At 36.8% G+C, this 20,243-nt stretch overlaps 1 protein-coding gene across 1 annotated transcript in view; it reads left to right on the forward strand.

Moving 5' to 3' along the window:
• TENM1 (teneurin transmembrane protein 1) overlaps window positions 1-20,243 on the forward strand; it is a 776,438-nt gene that overhangs the window by 114,171 nt on the left and 642,024 nt on the right. Inside the window, exons 2-3 of the mRNA XM_066559708.1 lie at window positions 549-674; window positions 2,946-3,042. The gene's annotated coding sequence lies outside the window, so the exon portion shown is untranslated. The remainder of the gene's footprint in view (window positions 1-548; window positions 675-2,945; window positions 3,043-20,243) is intronic.

Consider the following 20,243-nt stretch of genomic DNA (forward strand, 5'->3'; position numbering starts at 1 on the left):
TAAAGAAAACTTGGAGGCAAACAGCTTTTGTCCTTGATGGCTTCTCTAAGAATTACTTTCACCTTTGCACAGTCAGCAAGTTTGATTTTCTCCTTTCATAAAACATATTTTACTTCCTGACTGAGAGCAGGTGATGAAATTGAGGAATATAATTAAATTTAAGAAAAATTATATAATTGCTACCACTCTAATCAGAGAGGATCCACACTTGGCAGACTTATAAATATTTTGAGATAGATTCTCTAATTTAAGTGTCAACCTTCTATTTTTGAGCACAGCTCTTTAAGCACAGCATTTCTGATGGTGGATATGAGGACAGTGTTGGTCCTCTTTGTGGTGGAGTTAAGGTCATTGAATTGAGTTTTCTCCCATATGACCTGTGAGAATGTTCCATAAGAGGTGCAAGCAAAAGTATTTCAAATTTTATGTTGAATGACTTCCTAAATGTTCATGTTAAAGCTGCCATTCCATTTTTTTTGAATGGAAAAGTAAGGGCCAACTTAACAGTGATTAATTTAATTCTATCTATTTTGTTTTCAAAACTACAGGTAGTCCATATAACTGATTATAGCATAAGAAAGAATATACCACTTCTGAACACCATGGAATATTATAAGTCTTAAATTTGGTGAAAAATTCAAGAAATTTTCAAACCTGATTTGAAAAGAACAATGGTAAGAATATTAACAAAACTGTAAAATGTATATAGAGTAGCTGAGAATAACCCTGGCTTTGTGATTACATAGAAATATGAAATAGATGGAGCACTGAAAGGTCAATTGTAGAGAAAAATTACTAGCTCCACCAGCAGTTTCATGTCTTATAGTTTGTTGCTCAGGTTAAAATGATATATATTCTAGATATGTCTAAGCTGACCTCTAGAAAATTGCAATGGAAATAGGTCTGAGTGGAAAAATTGATGGGGAAATAGTGGTTAAATAGAATTGTTTGGTGATTTGAAACAGAAAAAAAATTGCAAATAATCTAATGTATCACTTCAGACTTACAGGATTTGACCAAAAAAGTGTTTCAAATTTGTTAATTTCATTTTTTTAGTTTCATTGGAATTGGGTTTTTTTTAATAGTTTAGGCAATGTATTATAAAAGTTCTTAAGAGAAGCTTGTCACTTAAAAAGTGACCACGTTAAAAGGTTAGAAAGGAAGCCCCTGGGCAGGACTGGCCAGCCTCCCCTCCATCAGGGAGCAGATCCCCTGATGCTCTACTGGGCCACAGGGGGTGACTGGAAACAGCAGCACGGGTCACCAAGGGCAAGGCCACCAGGGACCCTCTGTGATGGAGTGACAGCATCAGGGGACAGGGAAGGGCTCTGGGTGTCTGCCTGCAGCTCTCTGAGGCCATGGACATTAACCAAGTCCATATTTTGTGGAGCTGTTAGCACCTGCAATGGAAGCAAGACCACAAGAACTACTCAAAGAAAGGTCAGGCTCAGGTCCCTAAAAGCAAATGTAGTGCAATAGTAATTCAGTTTTTATTTTCTTTTAATAATCTCTAGTATTGTCCAAATGTTTGCCCTACAGACTCTGTAGGGAACAGTCTTGATCTGAGACCTAAATCTCTTTTTACATGGCTTTATGAAAGTGTATGCAGGAGCAGTCACACAAATATTATTTCTGTGAATAAATTTTTTATTTTTCAATAGCAAGAGGACATGTATCACTTAGTAAAACAAGTAAGCAATACTTTTGTCTTTGTGGGACTGACTGAAATCAAGGAGGGGAAAAGCCAATTCATACACCTGGTATTTTCTAGTTGTTACCAGAAGAACACATGCTACAATTTGACATCTTAGTGAAAGCCTTGATATTTTTTTTGCCTACCAAGTAAGCTCATCTAAGTTATGATGAACAAAATAGATACTTCTCACATTGTTTATTGAATTTATTTTCCCTTCATATCACTATGGAAGCTTTCTGATGTAGATGAACCCATATTCTTTTTTCACCAAAATGGGCAACTGAAGTAAAGCAATGCATTCAAATGCTTATCTGGTTGCTTTTTCTCTCATCCTAAGTATGCTGGTTGTTAGATGAAATAATAAATATTCTATCTGCTTGAAATCAGTGCCAGCTTTAAGACAATAATTCTTTGCAATGTTTTGCAGCTGTTCTGAATATATTTATTTCTCACAGCATGAAAAATATCCTAATGCATATGAAAAATAATAAAAAAATGCAATAGTGCAAATGGAAACAAAGCTTTATTTTTTCCTATGTAGAAGAGAATTGCAAAGTAGCCTTATTCACAGTTCCCAAACAAGCAATATATGTTAATAACTGCCTTTATTCATTTTTCAATATCTTGCAGCCTAGTTAATCTGTGTTATATAAACACATTAATGCAAGAGAATCCCTTCTCTGACAATATCTTGACCTTCAAAATTTGTGTAAACTGGTGACTCTTCAGCCCAATTCCAAATCTAGTAATTAATGGACCCAGTCCTGTTATCATGAAGCAGAGAAGGGATCTTTGATGTTGCAGCTGTACTGGTGCAAATCACATGGAGTTCTAGTAGATTTAGCCTGGTAGAACTGAGAACTGATTATTTTTCTTCTCGATATTTTCTTAAGGAAAAAAATAATTCTGCTATAGAAATTTTCTTTATAGTGCGTCTTGCTTTTACACATTGTTTCTCTGTTATTCCTAAATATTTGCTATATTTCAGTGTTAGTAAAGGCAAGTATTTTTAATGTGGAGGGCTCTCCAGGAGTGGAGGCTACTGCAGAATCTGCAGGGTCACAAATACCATTAATTCTTTGATTAAGCATAACATTTAATGCTGAAGTCATGGTATTATAACAGTAACTTGCATTTACTTTAAAATGATTGTTTTGAACACATCTTCTATATTTTGCAGCTCTGTTGCAAGTCCAATTTATTTTTCAGATTTGAATAAAATTGTCTTTATCTGTCATTTTCTCTACAGCAGCATAGCCCTGCCAGTCTTCAGCTGAGCTTGCAGGAGATGCAGAGAGGCTTCATTGAGTCTTCACAAAGGGAAGAATTTTCAAATTAATAATTAGGTGAGTTTTAAAAAGGCAACTGCAGCAAGATTTTGCTATGAATCACCTGGTCTCGGGTGTGGTATCAGAGTAAAATCTGGGAAAAATGTGGACAAAAAAATTCAGTGAATTATTAGAGCTAAGAATTTGATTAATAGTTTGTTCCTTGTAGACTGGTTTGTACAGAACTCACATTTTCCAAAATTACTTCCAAATAAGATTTAATATGCAGATTATGTGTATGCATGCAAGTCATTGTGAGCAAAGGCTACTTACTCAAAATATGTGTGAGAAAACTGGTTTGGTTTCATAGGTCGAGTTTTTCTACATCAAAGAAATTACTTCTTTCAGAACCAAGTTTATAATACCAGAAAAATGAGCATATTGGAAATAATAAAAACAAGAAGGATCAATCACTGTGTTGTTTTGCTGTGATCAATAGAAGACCTCTGTGACAATAAGCTGGGAAATGGCTTTTTGGAACAGCTTATTTGTCTAAAGGCAAAACACATCCCTACCCATGGCTGTGTACCTCTATAGAATTTAATTCAACCCTTTTTTCCCCATGAAGAGCAGACTGTTGCAGGCCTCTGGTCTGATGGAATGCCCACCCTGTGCAGGTGTCAGTCTGCAGGACAGGCAGAGTCTCTGCTTTATCCAGTGAATAAAGTTACTGAGATCCCAGTTCTGGCCAAGCCCTTTGGCTGCAGCTCTTCTGTCTGTTTATTATAAGCAGTGAATGCTAAAGTAACAACATTATAAAGCAATCTGAAGCCTCCCCAAATAGACAATTCCACTAATGTATTTTAAATCTGTTCAAAGAAATAGAACCAGCTATTTTAGGGTTGCTTTGTGGTCTACATTAGTAATGTTTGAAGAGGGACATAAACTATGTGTCTTTATGTGTGACATACACTGATTTCAGTATCAGGAAAAACTTGTCAGATTGGCAAAATACCACTTTACACTTCAGGCCAATCTATGGAACATCTGGTTTATCAACAGATGTGGTTTTAGCAGTAGGTTTATACCATGGTATTCAAGGGACTGGCAAGTTCGGGAAACTGCAGAATAAAAATAATTACTATCTTTATAACAGCAGAGATATTTCAAAAAAAAAATTTTTTTTTTCCCTAAGAAACAGCTGCACCTGGAGCTTTACTTACCAAATAAAAGTTTCTCTTTATTTTCAAGCAGTTTTCAATTTTCTGTATCATTGTGTATTTTTAATTAGCTCTCTGAATTGTGATTATTTTTCCTGATGTTTAAGCAGTGAAGGTCAAATATAATCATTACAATGACTTTGCTCACTCAAAAGCAGTTTATAAGATACAAATAAATCTTATTTTACCTAGTAAAGCAAAATGGATTGACTAACAGATGCCTTAAGGAAAAGTTCTTCATGCCTTTTCACATTTTTAGTGAGTGCTTTAGTTATTAGGTAGAAAATAACAAGATTAGGACCATGTTAAATTGTTACATCAAGGACTGGAAAACGGTCCTTAAAACCAAAATTATATTGTACACCTCTTCCAAATCCCAATTAAATTTGGCTTTTTTCTTCAGGCAGAAAATATCACTTGCTGAAAACACCTGAATTATGAAGGATAAGAACTCCCACTCATGCCTTAAGTTTCAGCTTTCATATTTTTTAGATTCTGTACTGCCTTAGTGTGTGACTCTGAGTTTCATATAAGTGTTAGGAAATTCAACTCACAGTTTAGTCAGACAGAACAATCCTTTTCCAGCCTGAGAACCAAGGACACCACTGCAGCTCCAGGCCCAGGAAGTGTAAACAGTGAATTAAGGAGAGCAAACTGGGAGGATGGGACTGCATAACCTGGAGCTGTAATTGGACAATTAACACCAACATGGAAATGGACCAAAGCTTATAAAAGTGTGAAAAGTTGTGACTCAGAGTCCATCTTGGGTGTAGCCTTGGCTGGGCTCTTGCACTGCCCAAGCTGTATCCTGTGAAGGACTTTTATTAAATCCCTACTTTAATCCTTTAGCACTGCCCAGCCTCTGTTCTAGGTAGCCTCTCAAGGCATCACCACACCACTGTCTTCAGTGCTTTGTGAATTTTGCCTTTTCAGTGCATTTGTTTCCTTTGCAAAATTACACTTTAGGAAAAGTTGTTATAGATAAATCTAATGACAACTTCGGAAAGAACAAGTTCATTAATTTCAAGTACACAGAACAGATTTTTTAAATTAGGACGTACAGACTTACACAGGACAGAAATGGCATTATTTTTCCTGCCAATTTGTGAATTCTGGACTTTACCAGTTTTTTAGAATTGTCTCTCAGAAGTTGAGCAGTTTTTATTGCTCACAGTTTCTTTAACTGTTCTGTAAAAATGCAATCACTGAGCAGCTTTTCTAGAACTCCTTAATTGCTCACATATTGAGAGAGGTAGGACTTCAATGTAATTTTGATGAAGTCAGTAATTTGTACTAAGTAAGCACCATGACTTTTCTCCATTTATAGAGGGGAATATGTTCTAGATAACACCAGGAGAATCCGCTATTCAGCGATGTCATGCAAGATATGTAGGGGTAGATAAGAGATACACTTTCTTTAACACTAACCTATTGTGACAACTTAATTTCCTGCTGAGTATGAATAATTTTACTGCGAAAAAATTAATCACCAATGTTAATTCAAATGTTCTCAAATCAGCTGGTTACATTATTTAAATCCCACAGATTTTTACTTTTTTAAGTCAAATGCTCTCATTAATATCATATTCTTTTAGAATAAGTGCCATGTTCCCTACTTTGAAAAATAAAAATAGTTCACAGTGAAAATAATTCTTTATTGTCAGCTTTACTGGGAAATTTTAAAAGATATACTCCTTCTGTCAGTAACTGCGTAATCAAGAGACAGAAGATCATGAAGTCAATCTAAAGCTCCCATTTCCTTAAAAATAATTGTCTGCCCCCAATCTAGAATCCAATTTTCTTGTTGTTGGTTGGTTTTTTTGGTTAAAAAAAAACCAAAAAACCAACCAACAACAAGAAAAAAAACCCCAAAACCAACAAAAAATCAGAAACTTTTATCTCATGTATCATTTTGGCTGTAACATACTATAATACTCACTGCATTGAGATTTTCAGCTTTAATTGTCCTTAAGGAGTATTATGGAATTGAATAAATTATAGTTTGGAGAATAATTTAAATACCACAGTGATGATCACTATAGAAAAACCCACAACAAAATCAATTATGACACCTTCAGCTCCCAATTTGAATTTTGTGCAGTAAATATCAGAGTGTGCATCCTCTCATTACCCTGCCAGTGCCTGTGTTTGTTAAACTACAGAGCTTCATCCATAAATAAATGAGGGCAGGGTTAATGCCAGTAAAGGAATGCTGATTCTGTCTGGTCTAATCTTTTACCTGCACTCAGTTTTTTGTTGCAGATATCAGGGGAAAACACAAATTAATGCCAATGAAGGCAACACAGCACCAGAAAGGTAGAGTACATTCCTGAATAAATTATAATGAGGATTTGAATGTAAAATTTAAGCTCCTGTTAGCAATGCAATAAATTCTTCTTACACTGCAAAATTCTGACATAACCATCTGTTTTCAAACTGTTTGCAATCCTCACCTAATGTTAAATGAGTTGATATGAGAGCAGTGTCCGTTTCCTTCCTTACCTGTGTTTGTAACCCCAGAGCAGTCCTCTCACTGCCATGCATTTCTAACCTGTGGATCCTCTGAGTGTGTGGTTTTGGCTGCATTTTGAGCCTTGTACAAGAAGACTTTCTCAGGAGGAGGAATGTTAATGGACTTAGTTGGAGCTCCTTCAAGCAGCTGCTGACTTTGATCTTTAAAGTGAATCATCCCAGCTCAGAGATGATCAGTGAGCGAGGCTCAGGGAGGTTTGACTGATCTGAGCACAGCCTGCATGGTAATGAGCTCCTTCTTGCCATTACCTGGGACTTAGTGCAGCTTACAAAGTTAAGGAAGCTTTTTGGCATCTCGGGTGTTTGTGCTTAGCTCCCAGTTATTTTTTTGCTATTGCTTTGAAGGTACTGGTCTTTAAACATCACAATTTCATTGCCTATTCCCCTACTGTTCCTACAGGCTTGGTGCATTGGGTGTGTGTTGGGTAGCCAGAGGCATTTAGCTGTTAAATATTTGAATTTCAGCTCATTCCTCATTATATATTCCATTACTTTTATGTTATCCCAAGCATGACTTTGATGCAAAATTTGGGATTTTTTGTTCAGGACTTCTAGTATACAAGTTATTGAATGTGCTCTTGTAAAAGCAGAGTAGGGAAGTTAGAAATGCTACTAAAAATAATTGAATAGCTATTGCCTGAAGCCTAAAGTCAAGAATCTAAATGTTCAATGATATGATGGACAGAGTGAATTAAAATTCATAGTCTGGGAGGGGAGATTTTTCCTATTCTGGACTGGGTTGAATGTTTTTGGCCCCTTGTAAAAGATAGCTTTAAACAAAAGTTGAAGAATGTTATCAGCCCTTTATAGCAAACCATAGCCCTTAAATGCCACAGCTAGGACATAGATTTTTTTTATTTTAATATTTTTCTAATCATGCAATGGGAGATGAGGAGAAATACATAACTCAGTATTTACTGAGTTGCATTCACCCATTGCCCAAAATGTTCAACTTCAGTTGTTATTTTTGGATCCTCAGTACCAACTGCTGTGAAGTTGTCTTAGCTGATCAGCACAGATGGATGATCAAAGTTGTCCTGCATTTCTGTTCATCAGCATAATCTTTTTCAGTAAAGAGAACAGGCTGTTTAAGATATAGTTGGGTAGATGAACAATTCTCAATATTAGGATAAGCAAACCTAAACCCATTAAGTGCAATTATGTGATTTTGTTTTGAATTAAAAGAAAAACACAAACCCCAACCAACCAAAAAACCCCAACAACCTAAAACCCCCCACTCTGTTAACTGTTTTACAGATTTTAGTTCTAGGTCACAGATAGCAGATCAAAACAGGGCTCCAAAAACTAAAATGCATTTGATAGGATTTTAAAAGCCTTATACAGAGCGTGTAGGTCAATCTTCAAGCTGAAATACATTTTTATTTTGTAAGACTGCAGCTTTTGTTTTCTCTTCATAGAATTGCAAGATAAATAAATGTTTTGAGTACAGCTCATGAAGAAAGAAAAACCCACAGCGTTTTTGTAAACAGGGAATTCCACTTTAGGAATTATAATTAAAAATTCTTGAATTCATTGTAGTTAGTAGCATAGATGAACTGAGGTGCAGCATTCCTATTTTTTCCTCTATTTTTTTACAACATGCTTTTATGACACTTTTCTTGCAGCTCAAACTAGCTCTAAGACTGGAGAATAAATAATTTTGAATTCAGGAAAACACTCCTTTTATTATAATGTATGGAATAAAAGCTCTGTTCTAACTCTCACTGAGGTTTTCCTGTATATCCAAGGAGACTGCATTGCCCAATTTACAGAACACTGAACCAGCATTTGAGTCTGGGTTCATGTGCAGCTTGCTCTGCCATTTTTTCCTGCTCTGCAGAACAGATGATTAATCTTCCTTTCCCTTACAAAGGACTTTTGAACACACAGATAACTGTGAAGTTATTAATATGCATATAATTATTATTTCTTCCTCATTTGAAATACTTTTTCTCACCAGAATGGAAATCTGTTCTCCAAAAAGAAAATGTTTGTTTCTAGAAAAGTCTTTTAAAACCCAAAGCTCAGGAGAATTGCTGAAGATAGACAGACAGCTTGGTTAGCATTGCACGCTCTGGATTAGTCCTGCTGAGAGAGGATTTGGAAATGGATTTCCTTGGGATTCTAGCCCTGCAATGCTTTTTGGGACATGGTGCTGGCAGCCCATGGAAATCCCCAAACCGGTCAGACCAAGGCCCCCCTGCTTTGGGATCCAGCTCAGACATGGGAGAAGGTGACACTTTGTGGTATTTTCCTGGCATCTGAGGAAAAAGGACTACTTGAGTCCAGGGTAGGCTTTTTGGTCTTAAGAGCCTGTAAGATTTTTGTTTTATTAATATTTTTCAAAGTTTGTGAATTCATGCCTGTTTTTAGCATTCATTCTATGTCTTATATCAGGGAGTTCCATAGTCCATAGGAACCACAGTTTTCATTAAGTGAAGTGGTGCCTGCCTGGTTTTGATTTGAACCTCCACCTGTGAATTTGTATTTCAGGGTTTCTAATTCTTCCTTCACCTTTTTCACACTTGTCATGATTTTTAGTTGGCTCTTGTTTGATGTTTTTCTAGTTTGGGAGTGCTAGTCTGTAAATATCTTCTTTCTGTGGAAGTTACTTGGTTACCTTTAAGAATTTTTGTCAAGTTCTATTTCAAATTCTACTCAAATGCTTTTTCTCAGATGAAAGGACCACATAACAATTGTTATGTGGACACAATGCAAACTTTACACAGAAGCATTACACTTCCAGGTTTTCCTGTGATTATAATTCTGAAGCCACTGAACTGCTGTATCATAAGGCTGTGATTTTAACCTAAGATCTCTGTTGCCTCTGGCAGTAGTTCTCTCAGAATCAATTCCTAAGTACATAAATTTCAAACTGGGTTTTTTTTTTTTTGTGGGGGATTTTGGTTTTTTTGTTTTGTTTGGTTGGTTTGTTTTTTTTTTTTTGGCCAAGTTCATTACTTTACGTTTGTTTGGTTCCAATGTCATCTGCCATTTTATCCTCAATCACTCAGTGCCACGAGTCTTTCTGTAACTTTCCCTTTTTTTCAGTCCACTATTGGCTTTTCTCCCCTGAAAAACTTGTCTCCAGTAGCAAACTCAATCTCCTTTCCATTCTCTTTTCCTGATCATTCTTGAATGTGTTGAGCAGCTGAGGCCTTAGCAAAGATCCCTGCGGGATTCCACTTGTACCTTCCCTTCTCTGAGAAAATGGACTATTTATTGCAGCTCTTTCTTCTTGATCTTTTAGTTAGTTATCCCTGTGAGGACCTTCCCTCTTATCTTATGTCAAATTAATTTAAGACCCTTTGGTGATTGGATCTAACTGAATACTCCATGGAGATCAGAGCTGGCTGTGTTAACCATCTCTCCCCTGTACTCACTCAGTTTATTTAGATTATTTTCAGTGATTTTTTTCTCAGAAAAGTCTAGTGGATTGCAGGGTAATACAGTTTAAAAAGTAAGAAAAAGAAGTCCTGTTGATTCTATTTCAAAGTAAGGTCTCTGATTGATAAAGTGGGCAGACCAACAGCCTATTTAAGTGCAAGTTTGCTTAGTTTCTCTTGAAAAAAAGTTATTTACATTCTCTACAGGAAAGTTATTTTTATTCAGGAGACATGCTACCTGTGGTTGATATTGTTTCAATAAGCACCTTCCAGCAACAGACAATTTATAGGTCTTGCTGGGGATAATGAGGTAGATGAGAGTATTTTGTGAATTCAGCCACATTTGACTCTTGTAACACTTCAGTACTGATGGTATCCCCTCAGAATTCAGTCAAATGATGCAGTTTGCACTGTTTGGAAGCAGAGAAAAATGTACATTTTGGTCTTGGCACTTAACCTCCAACTGCTTGTAGCCACGTGCCAAAGGAAAAACGGACCTGTACTATTTGCAATACAGATCAAATGCTAATACTTTGGAGATCAGGGGATTAAAGACTGGTGTGACATTTTATAAATTGCAGTTTAACCACTTGCCATTGCAATGTACAAAGAAAATGTTATTTGCAATCTTTTAAAAGTGTTCTTAAGACAAATTTGTAGTTTGTAGAGCAACAGAGTTTGCCACTACATTTTCTGATAAATTCTTTAGAAGTAGAAGCTGCTACAGTTCACGGTCTAGTGTTGGAAATGCATGTCACAAGTATCTTCAGAAATTCTGAGTCATTATGCCTTGGAAAAATGTGAGGACTTATGGTTAAGACACAACACATGTAAGATCCTTCTTCTCATATTTATTTTAAGGATAAAGGACCAAAAGGCTGGTATTTTGGGGAAAAAAAAGAGTGCAGTCTGCCTTGCATGTGTACAGAGAATAATCTGTGTTGGTAAGGCTCAGAAGGAAATACAGCAGGGCTGGCTGTGCTTTGTTTGTGTAACTCTTTTAACAGGCAATAACACAGATGAGCATCATTACAGGCTGAAATGGGAATTTTTTGAGCCTACATGACATTTACTATTTTTCTCAGGCTTCCTTCTACCTTCCTTTAACACTGGTTTATTAAACACATGTAATGCCACTTTTCAGCTTTGATCATGATAAGTTTTAGACTACAATTCCTCAAAATTTCAAAAACACCTTCTCTTTTTTAAAGAGACTGGAAGAGTAATAAAAGCAACCCTGTACTATGGTCTAATCTAGAAATCTCTGTCATAAGCATTACAACTTTAGCAAAAGTAAACCCTAAAATAAATTTTATTTTTTTAATTGTGTAAAGATACAAAAATGCTTCTAAAAACACTATATGAATTATTGCATTCTCCACATAAAATTTTCATTATCTAAAGCATCCTAAAAACTTAGTAAGCAAAGAATAATGTACTGTAAAGAGATTTCTTCTTTGATTACATTTGTCTCTTTCATAATGGATTATTGCTAGACAAAACATTCAAACAAAAGGGAAAGTAAATATTTTATATACAAATATATGTCCAAAGTTTATTTCTAATAATTCTTAGAATTACAGAAAAAGGCAACTCTAATTCTTTTTAAGGGGTAGCATAAAAAAAGGAGGCAATTTAGAAAACTTGACCTCTCTGGGGGGAGAGGTCTGGGGGACAAAAAGCTTAAATATTGGACTTATTGCTCCTGTGAAAACCATAAACTAGGGTGTTTAAGTTGTGCTTATGTCTATTTGAGTAATCAGAAAAAGTTTCCAAGTGCAATTATAGAACAAAAGATCTTGAACTGGGGCTTATTATTAGTTTGGCAAGCTTGAGACCTCCCACTTAGTGAATTGATTGCAATTTTTCTATAAATTGATTTTTCTCTCCTGTCTTTGCTGTTTTGATATTTAATATGTCCAAATATTATACCACCTTTTTTTTTTGTTTGTTTTTAATGCTAAATCTGCAAGAGGAGCAATGAATCTTCTGAGTCAGGATGAGCTTAAAAGGTGTGGAGTTATAAGGCAAGGGAGGCAATTGCTGAGCACCAGCTGTGGCGGCAACAAGTGAGAACAAAAAGCATCACATTAGTAAACCTTCTGCTGAAAGCAGAGTTTTGTCTCCCTACCCCAGCTGCCAGGCACCTCTGGGGTTCAGCACGTGCCAATTTCTGAGCCTTTCCCCACATCCTTGGGGCACTGATCCTCCCTGCAGTTTGGGCATGTCTGACCAGGCCCTGCCTGGGCTGTGCTGTCCAAGTGCCCTCTCTCTGCGGCACAGGATGGCTCTGACTGCCTGTCAAGAGCCAACACTGGCAGAACAAGAGTCATCATGAGAACAAATAATAGAGCACTACAGTGTCTGGCTGTTTGGCTGGTATATATAGGGTTTTTCATCCCTGGCAGTGCTGAATTTGGAGACAATTTGTACCCAGTAATCACCCCAGTCCCCCAGTTGTGGGTTCTGGGTCAATACAGGGGGAGCAGGCAGGGTTCCCTGCTCCTGTGATAGCTTCACCCACTGGACATGTCAGAGACACCACAGCAGCCACCAGGACAAGTGTCTGGCTCAGGGTGCTTTCTTTTCTTTAATTATTGTGCAGGACAGGAGCATTGTCATAGCACATATCTGTTTTTTAAGGGTCCTGCTAAACACATACCATTGTTAAGATTCTACTCTCATTCTTATACTTCCCTGCAAATGAGAACTGATGTGTGGAAGCCTAATAAACTAGAACAGTTAAAAAAATAAAGTACTGCTGCCAAGCATATCAGGCTGAATGCTGATTAATTCCATTTATATCAGTGATGCTGCACACATGTACATTGATGTGATGTAAAATAGAATTTAAAGAATGGGAGAAATGAAGAGTAAGAGTGATAGTCACCACAAGAGGGAATGGACTGACACTTTCAGCATAGATATTTTTAGCCTTCAAATTCAGGGATGTGTCTCTTTGCCAAGAGAGCATATCTGATATAAGAATGTTCAGTCTTTCTCAGTATCAGATAAACTGCAGTGCTTGTGTGCAGCAGAGCCATCACCTCCAATAGTACTTTGAATATTGGCAGATTTGGGTGCTGCTGCTCTTATTTCAGGCAGTGGTTTTCATTCATAGAAAAGATTGTATTGAGAAGAACAAATTTTTTTTCTTCTTCTTCCAGTCCCAGTGAGGTGTAGGGTAATTAAAACCTTTGTAGGCAGGGAGATTTACCAGTATTATAAAAAGCTAATGTATGCATTTGTATGAGGCAGACACTATAGCAGCTGTAGAGACACAATATGTTATTGAGTGTTAAAGGAAATGTCTCTTGTCTGGCCCTAGGAATGACACAGGCATGAGTCTGGCTGTCCTGGCACCAGAGATCAATCATGTTACATTAGTTTGCTTTATTTGACACTGTCATGTTACTTTATATTTCTTGGAGGTGATACAAACTCAGCAGAAGAGAATTGTCAAGCCTGGCAGTACACAGATTAGACACATGCACTGTTTTGGGTATATGTGTCTTTCCTAGATTGATTATTGCTGTGTTTTAAGGCAGCTCACATAATTCGTTGCACCAAACATGAAAATAAGCCTCTAGATTTTTTCAGCATCAAGGATCTAAATTCTAATGACAGAATCCATTGAAGCAATATTTGAACACTGCTTTAGAAGCTCGCAGTAATTCTGAAACCTCAGTGCCTTTCTTCTTTAAATGTCTTTATGACATAAACTTTGTATTCCCAAACTCCAAACTGATGAAGCTATAAAATAAAAAAAACTGATCCTGTGCTTGGGAATGGTTTGAATTCAGAGATGTCTTCATAGTATGGTTCAAATTTAGAGGTTGGGCTGAGCCTTTATTTAGTGCATCTTACTGCAGCCTTAATTAAAGTGGTAAAATAGTACTTAGCCTGTTAAGTATCTGTCACGGAGGAACTCTTCAAACATTGCTGCAGAGACTGGGTCTTGGTGCAGCCATAAAATTCTGGAAAATATGTAACTGAGAGCAAGAAGAGAGAATTACCTCACCAGGCATTAAAGATTTTGCAACAGTAAAACCAGCCATAACCACTAACTTTGCTTTCATGAAAGCTGTTCTAGGAATAGCATTTTCTAAATATTTCCCAATTTAAGAGATAGTAATGATTCATAAATTAATTATTAAGAAATGCTCTTAAATTATAGCTCTCAGCAATCTGCATTGAAGACTGTACTTGATGGTGCAGTGAATATCTATCAAATGCAGAATAATCTTTTACAAAACTGAGATTGGTTCTTTTTTAAAAGATAAAATACTTTTAAAAGATAAAATCTTAGGTTTTGAATTCTGCCTTTCTTCAACTGTGGAGAGTAATGGCAATGAGGATGTTAAGAGTTTTTCCTTTAGAAAACTCTTAATAGCTAATGGAGCACACGTGGGGTTTTTTAATAGTGGAAAGGATCAGAGAAATTGGATTTGAGGTGTTTAATTAAGTCTGTTCACAGACAAATGGTCTTGATGAGTGACAGGTTGGCATGGTTAAGTCCACCAGGAAAAACAGCAATTAGAATGAACCTGTGGACTCTGCATCACAATCTTTTCAAGGTCAAGCCACAGAACTAATTTAGAAAAGAACTAACATGATGTTGACAGAGAATCAATAATGTAAGGCACCATAGGATATTTCACTAATGTGGAGTTGCTTTAACCCCACCCCCCAAATCAACATTTGTTCACAATTTATTCAATTTTAACTCTCCTGAGGTTGAGTGTTTTGTGAATGTGAATATATGAGTTTTTTACCATTCCCTTCTTTCATAAAACTGTTGAAAATAAAATTACTCATGGATTTTAAAACTGTTTAGTGAAATCAGTCAATTTTATATATACTGAATATGTTAAAGAATTTTGAGTTGATGACAAATACTTTCTCTGACAACATTTAGGATAGAAACAACATAATACAAGGCAATGTAACTTAAATGTTCATGTCTTTATAACTAAGGCAAACATTTGCATTTGAATATCCATTGAGAAGAATGAATCCACTTCATATCTGCCTGGTAAGTTCTGCTGTTGTGTTAGGTATAATTTTTATTTTACTTACTGTCTAAGCAGTTTCAGTTTTTGTTTCTTTTCTTGGCATACTTCTTATTGTTTCTGTACATTTATTCAAGGAGGAATTGATGTTAAATTGAAATTCAGCATGTTATCTACATATAGGAAAATACATTGTCAGTTTTTTTCTTTCATATGAAAGTGCAGATGTTTTCCTGAAGACACACTGGCAGAAACATAATTCAGAGAATGTGGTAGAGACTTTGCAAAATATTGCACAGGTAGGCTGAACTGGTGGATCTCCACAGAACTTCAAGCTTGCAACTGCAGGGCACCTTCCTCTAAGAATATAATACACTTCATTTCCACCTTCTTCCCACAGTCCCAACACACACCTGGATTCAATTGGTCAGTGAATCACAACACTCACACCAGAATCCAATCACCAATTCCCTTCAGGTAAACAATCTTCCACAATGCATTCCACTTGTGAACAACACAGCAGCAGTAAATGAGATAAGAATTGTTTTTTCTTTCTCTGAGGTTCAGAGAATGTGAAACCCAGGAATATTATTGGGAAGGATTGTGCCTTGCTTTTCTCTGTGAAGAGAAATGTGGTGACAGTTCTGGAGGTCAGGGGATGTCCAGAGGATGGAAGAAGGCTATTGCCATACACATCTACAAAAAAAGTCTTAATGGAGTATTCAGGAAATTATTGGCCCATCAGTCTTACTTCAGTCCCAGGGGAGATTAGAGCATGGAACCCCCTGGGGCTGTCACAGGTCAGGTGAAGCTCAGGATTGGAAGAGCCATCGTGGAATCACTGAGGGCAAATCATGCTTGACAAACCTGGTCACCTTCTAGGACTGAGTAACCTGCTTTGTTGATGTGAGCTGAGCAATAAATAGCAACTGACTGGGTTTTTCCAAGGTTTTTAGTAGAGTTTCCCAGAGTCTCCTCCCCGAGAAGCTGATGTGTCACAGCCCATGCTGTGAATGGGGAATTCATTGGCAATCAGCACCCAGAGTGTGCTGGGAAGTTGCTCCTCAACCTGGCAACATGGCACAAGGGGGGTCCCCAGGGATCAGTGTTGGGCCTGACACTGGTTCTTGTCATTATTAGTCATCTGAAAGACGGGAGTAAGTATACCCTGAGAAGTTTTCAAATGAAACCCATTTCATTTTGAAGGTTTGAGGTGTGGATGTGAAGAACCCCACCTTTTTTGTTTACATCGAACTTTTACCAGGGAGAGAGACAAATGGGTTAAATGCCAGGCGCTGTAGTCAAAAATGAGTGTGCAAGAAGAACAAATTCAAAGTAAAAATTGCATTCATGATAGTGGTGTTCAGTGGGGAACCCAGAGGATTCAGATTTCTATCAGGAGACAGCACAAAAGCAGTGATGCTTTTCCTTGAAAAATAATTTCCTAAGAAATCCCTTGGGTTTATCACAGTGCATGGTTTTACTGAGTTATCACAAATAATTTACTGGTTTTGAAGGGAAAAATGGATGACAGTTATACTTTTGCTTTAAAAAGGGCAAACCTTTGGATTTGGGAGTCAAATTCAGAATTACTGAAACAATAGAGTGACTTTTTTTTCTCCATGAAAAACTATACTGTCAGCTAAAAGACAGCCTTAAAGACTGGGGTTTTTGCCCATGCTCCATGGGACAGTGTATCATTAGATTCTTTCTGTTAATGTGCTCTTCCTTTGCTTCTAAGATGTCGTTTCAAAGCATTTTCTTGCTAGTTGAGACTCAAGAAGAGCACACAGAATTCTGTGCACTGGGGCATATTGAGTTCACTCATTAGGTGTTTGCTAAATCTCTAAGATACTAAAACAAGTTTCTTGGATTTAATGTGCAGCAGTTATTTCAATTAAACATTTGCTAAAGGCTTTTAATATCCTTATCAGTAAAATTCAGTGTAAGCCCTAGATTAATTTGTTCATGATTTTGTGCTGCTTTGGAAATACAAACTACTAAACAAGAAAGAAATGCTATTATTGTAATGTCTTGTAGGTTCTGCAGTACCATGATTACTTCCTGCTCATATTTCTCTTTAGTGCTGGAAATACATAAAACTTAACTTACCTAACAGTTAAAAAGCTGATAAATATCAGTTATATGCAGAATTATTTGCATAAATTTATCAGATAAACATATTTCTGTGTATTGTGGCTCATCGTCAGCCAGACTTTTAGTGTATTTAAAAATTAGACAAGGCAGGTTGAACAATTTGAGCTATAGAAAAGTTGGTAACTCCTTTTAAAGAGAGTGGGTGAGAAGAAAAAAACCCAGACTGTGCTGGCAGTGTCCCAGGCAGATGCAGAGGTTTGTGCTGGTGTCCAGTGATTTGTTGTACTGACACTTGTAATTATTCAGAACAGTGATTTTGGGTTCAAAATTTAAGTCTCACTTCAGGACAGAAGTGGAAGAATTTGCTTCATTGTTTTTTGTTTCACTGTGTGTTACTCCTGTGCCTTGGGATTGCAGCCACACAGGAGGAGCAAGGAAACTTTTTTCCAAACACAGCACCAGCATGCAATCTGTATTTACTATCTAAGGCCTAATTTAGTCATAATTTAACACATTTAGATACCAGTGGTCACAATAGCCTTTAAGCAAATGTTTACATTTTGTTGTCAGTATATAAATTTTCCTGCATTTACCGGAGCCAAAGGACACAGACTCAGGCGCTGAGATCGTGCAGCTGAGGCTGCAGAGCTGGGGTCAGAGCTCCAGTACCTCACCCAGTCCAGCCTGTGTATTCCTGAGCTGCACTGCTTTTGGCCTTTTGAGCCTCTAAACTCAGCAGAGACCATAGGTACCTCAACAGGAGACTTGGAATGGGAAACCACAAGTCCAAAGAGAGCTGTAGCATTCTTTAGAAATGTGCCTAATAATAACCTTTTCCTACATTCTTCTCTTGAGCAATACATGGCTGCAGCAGTGCTTTCATTCCATACACTTTCTTCAAAAGAGAGCAAAAAGTCCATTTCAGCATGCAGTTGTGTCCTTTTATGTTACCTGAGAAACATTTATTATATTTGTTTGGAGCAAGGAGTCTCAAAACCAAACAAGACTTTTCTATCTTGTAGAATGGTTTCAGATGTGTTCTGGTCCATGTTTGAATCTTCCCTGTTTTCAAACTTTGATGATTTTTGTTCCTCCTAATTTGTTTTACAAGAACTTCATACAACTTCTTTCATTTCTTAGTTAATAAAAATAATGTTATGCATGTCACTGTGTTAAATCAGCCCATTAACAGTTTTACCAATTGCTTCTTTCCTCTCTTTTCCTTTTCTTTTCTTTTTTTTTTTTTAAGTCTTTCTGTCTGTCACTCTTGCCAGCTGTGTCCTATTTCCAAAGCTTCATCTACTCACACAAAACAGCTTGGAATGGTGAGGTAGATTTTAGGAGATTAAAGATTGCACTGTAATACACTAGACTTAATCCTAATGCCAGTAAACTCTTTATATGCTATCCTCCCCACAGGATTACAAAGATTTATGTAACCATATTTTTTCACATCCAAAGGAGCTTAAAGGAATAGACATAGATTGTTCTGGGTGTTGAATAAAAGCAGTAAGCCCAGATAAGGTATTTTTGTTCTTCAGATAATAGAACAGAATGGAACATTTTCAAACTGAGTGGTCATAGGGGACAGTTGAATGGGGTGAAGGGGGAATGTTTACTCTGATCTTAAAACTCACGTCTCCAGGATGTAGTGGCACACATTTAATGTCTATGACAGCAGAAACAGGAAAAATGTCTAACAGTGTTTAATGTTATATGAGTTTTGCTACCTTTGCCTCTCCTAGTTTTTAGCATTAAATATTGAATGATGTAGATGTGTACTCGATTAAGGCTGCCTATCAGTTTTCCAAGTCACATTATGTGGGGAACACAGTAAGGATTGCAATGAAAGTTGTTTTACAGCCAGCAATGTATCAGGAGCTATCCTGTGCTTTTATGTCTTGCTGCGAGGGAAGCTCTTTAAATATCATTATCAGACCCATGAATATTCTAAACTGATGTTCTTTCAATATTTAGCTTAAGCTTTTAAAATTTCAGAGGACATAACTCTGTGTGTGAGTGGTGATTTGCAGTCTTCAATCCTCTTTGCTGGAAGGTTCCCGTAGCAGCAGCAATGTTTGATTGAGTTTGATTTCTGCTATTTTCAGACTGACTGGAAGACTTTACCTTTTGTTTTCCTGCAATATTTTGGCATGAAATACCTCTTTTCTCCATGTTTTGACACTATCTTGTCTGCTAAAAGATTTTTTTTCTTTTTGTCAAGGAATGAAAAACCACTAAGGTAGAATGGGATATCAGGAGAGAGATTATGAGTCTTGGACTGAAAAACCATTCAAACAGGGCCTGGCCTATTTGGCTGATATTTGTCCTTACCAGGTTGCCTAATGTTTTGGGGTTTTTTTTAATAAAAAATGTAATTTTAGCATTAACTTTTAGAGGAATAAAACTAAAATTAAGCAATCCTAATCCTCAAACTCACACCTGAAACCTCCAAAATCAAGACCATTAGCTATCACACAGGAAAATATTTGAAAAAGATTGCTGGCTTATCACAGTAGATGAAAACATTAAAGCATTGCAACCAGCCCTCATTATTTTTAAAAAGAGAATGTTTGATTTCACCAAGAAGCTGAATTACTTCAGCAAAGTGCTTATTCAGTGGGCAGAGTCAGAGGGAGGAAGAAAGGATGAGAGAAAAGCACCTAGTGTACAAAGAAAACTCTATTTATAGCTGGTATCTCAACAATGACTTTCATACAGAGGAAAAGATAGAAAACATTGAAGTGTCTTTTGCAACAAACGCTCGTTTCCAGAAGTGGAGCTTCATCACCTTTTCAGAGGTGCTCAGAGCCTCTGACAGCTGTTCTGTAGCTGTATGCAGGGAGATAGATGAGGTGCAGCACTTAGCATTTTATCAGCCATACAGGAAAATATAAAGGCATAGTCTGATACTTTGAAAAATGACTGGGAAAAAAAAAGTTCCCATCTTTGGTGATGTCTGAAAGTTCAAAATACTTGAGAAGTAGTGCTCTGCTTTTATCCTTTATTTTCCTGTTGAAAAGCATCCTAAT

This window comes from Molothrus aeneus, chromosome 14 (genome assembly GCF_037042795.1).
Source record: "Molothrus aeneus isolate 106 chromosome 14, BPBGC_Maene_1.0, whole genome shotgun sequence".
Lineage (NCBI taxonomy): Eukaryota > Metazoa > Chordata > Aves > Passeriformes > Icteridae > Molothrus > Molothrus aeneus.